This window comes from Hyaena hyaena, unplaced genomic scaffold, assembly GCF_003009895.1.
Source record: "Hyaena hyaena isolate Hyena2069 unplaced genomic scaffold, ASM300989v1 scaffold_339, whole genome shotgun sequence".
NCBI lineage: Eukaryota > Metazoa > Chordata > Mammalia > Carnivora > Hyaenidae > Hyaena > Hyaena hyaena.
The window spans coordinates 506301-509043 of record NW_024080971.1 but is presented as its reverse complement, the minus strand read 5'-3'; the positions used below and the strand labels follow the sequence as shown (position 1 = coordinate 509043).

Below are 2743 nucleotides of genomic sequence, written 5' to 3'. Positions count from 1 at the left end.
GTCATAGTACACAGTGATAAAGTCTATGATGGGGGCAGCATGGGGCCAGATGAAAAATTAGGGGAACAAAAATCAGATCTGAAAGACAGAGAGAAGGTCAGGGAAGTCTTTTCAGAGAAAGAAATCTCTAAGATGAATAAAATAAAACCCAGAGATGGGAAAAGACAGCCTGTTTGAGCTGCTGAAAGGAGATCATCGTGGCTGAAATACAGAACACAAGGACCTGGTGGCCATGGATAAAGCCGGACATTTCCAAGTCTGTACTGTTCCTCTATACTACAGAGTTAATAATAAAAAAAAATACTACCAATTATCACAGTGTTTAAAAGATTTGTAAGAACACTCGTAAGTATATTAGATTGTATTAATCAGTTGTAGTTCTAAAGGAAGATCTACTTAATTTCTAAATACAAGCTTGTTGATAAAAACTCTAAAAGGACTGTTTAACTCAGATGTGTTGGATGCCCTGCAGAGATCAGCAGGGATGTGGTGGGTTCTTGATACATATTTGCGATGTTGAATTATCAGTTTTTAAATGAGCACAAGTAAGAGGAGAAGGGACAGATGACACTCATGTCAGGGGAATCTCAGAATCGGCACGGTTGGAGCATGTGGCACATTTCTAGAACGCTATCTCAATCTGTCAATGGAAAACTAACCAAGCAAGCATCAAAACTCAAATTCCAGGAAGCAAGACTGAAGTTGAAGAAATTAAGGCTCAGACAGCAAAGGGAGGCAGATGTTAAAATAAGGACAGCTCTCTGTCTCTTTATAATGAAGTTGCACGGTGCCCAAAATACCTGCAATCCCTCTAAGAGATTGCTTAGGATTCAAAGACGATTTACCCCTGTTACGTGGATCCTGTTTCTAAGCCATAAAATGTATAAAGGCTTTTTTGGCCATTTTCAGTCCTGTTGCTGTTATGCCCGAATCGTGAGTCCCCAGAGACCTCCAAGGAGCCGGCACCGATGCAAGAACAAAAGGGTCTTTATTACAAGCTCCAGCAGGGGCTCACCCATCTCCCAGCGCAGCAGCAGCAGCAAGGTGAAGCCTCGAACAGTGGCGAGCAGGGTTTTTATGGGGGAAGGGCGGGGGTGTTACCGTGCACACGTTGTACATTTTGCATCATTACATAAGCACCAATCATAATTGTACAGCACCCATAGCAACAGAATAGTAACAGTTTTGACCATTCAGTATCTGCAAGGTGTCCGTTACATTTGGCGGGACCCAATCATGACCTTTGAGAGTCTTTTTAAATGACCAATTATTAGGTTGGCTCAGAGAATCTACTTGGGGCTTCTGCAAGCTGTGATTGATTGGCAAGTTTGTACAAAGTAACTACCTGCAGCTCCCCACCCTGACTCGTCTCCAAGACTACAGGAATGTTACACATTTCTTTTGATTGGCAGATCGGAAGGCAGTCCAAGGGTGGCTTCAGCTGAGGCTTTTCCTGGAACTTGGACTACAAGCAGCCTGAGGTTGTTTCTGATGGAGGACTTAATTTCAGGCTCCTCATTGCCAGCCCAGAGAACTCATCTGGTCAAAGTGTGTTCTTGGGAGCGGAAATGGTCCCTTTTAGTGGGCAGCTGTGGAAGTGCATAAGGATGGACTACGTGGGCCACTTTAATCTGAATCTCATTAATAACCCCGGGTGAGCAAGCAGTGCCTTGTGGGAGGAAGACAGACTGTTCCCAAGGCAGAGAAAGAAAACCATCAGCCAAGCCAATGTTTTATAATCCTGTTCATTTACTTTAACTTCATAATCTATTATCAGTTTCCATTGCTGAATAGAGCTCATTGTGATGTTTCAATTATCTTCCAGGAAATCTGTACTGAACTTCTTCCACCATCGTCCTTCCAGCTTCCCAGAATGGGTGCAAATGTCACTAGCAATATTCATTTTATGTCATTCAAAAGTCTTACTTTAAATATTACTTCTGAAATTTACTATGAAATAATGTATGGCTTGTGTTTAGAAAATATAACCTATTAAAACCAACATAACTTTGGATATACAATTTCAGACTCTGAGGTGATCTTAATACATCAAGATAATAAATGTTTTCCTAAACTTTAACTCAGCCTCAAATCCATGACTTGGTAAGTTTCTCACTGTCATGCAATGTATGCTTACATCCTCGAGAGAATCAAGATAGTTCTAAAAATGATAAGATGACAATGCAACTGCTCACATAGTGAAAGTTTCATATCACTTTTTTTAATTCCCTCATCATTGGTATTCACATCAGGGAGGTTGCACCTGAGTCACACCTGAACAACCAGCCATTCAAATCGCTTAATATCATGAACCCAAATTGTTAAAAACTTGTGAGTTGACTTTTCTATAACAGTTAGTGGACTGGCTTACTTGCTCCATTTTTAAACCTTGTTAAAACTCTTTCAGTGTCTGTGTGAAGGTACTGAGTGCACATTCATTGACAGATTACTATCCCTGGACATAGGTGACATGAAGGGCACTGACAGACGACCTGATTTAAATTCTCCAAGACAGCGGTCATGATGAAGTGCCTTGGATCTCTCCCATCACATTACTCTAGCGTAGACCAGCAAGGAGTCTGACGGATCAGACCTGAACTCTGGCTCTGCCACTAACTAGCTGTACAGCCTTGATAAATTACTTCACCTCGAGGAGTCGGCTACTTCATCTATGAAAAGTGGTGATATCAGTAAGTACTTTACAGACTACTGAGTGGATTAAATGAGACATTTGTGAGTGCTC

The 2743-nt window shown here is 41.4% G+C and overlaps 1 long non-coding RNA gene across 2 annotated transcripts; it reads left to right on the top strand.

The window, feature by feature from the left end:
* Positions 1-1307: 1307 nt before the first annotated feature.
* Positions 1308-2021, top strand: LOC120243360. Of its 2 annotated transcripts, XR_005531294.1 has the most exons (3): positions 1308-1337; positions 1511-1654; positions 1826-2021. It is a non-coding gene; the product is annotated as an uncharacterized LOC120243360 (long non-coding RNA). The 2 variants fall into 2 exon arrangements; XR_005531293.1 differs by lacking the exon at positions 1308-1337 and having other exon boundaries at positions 1478-1654.
* The last annotated feature ends 722 nt before the right edge of the window (positions 2022-2743 follow it).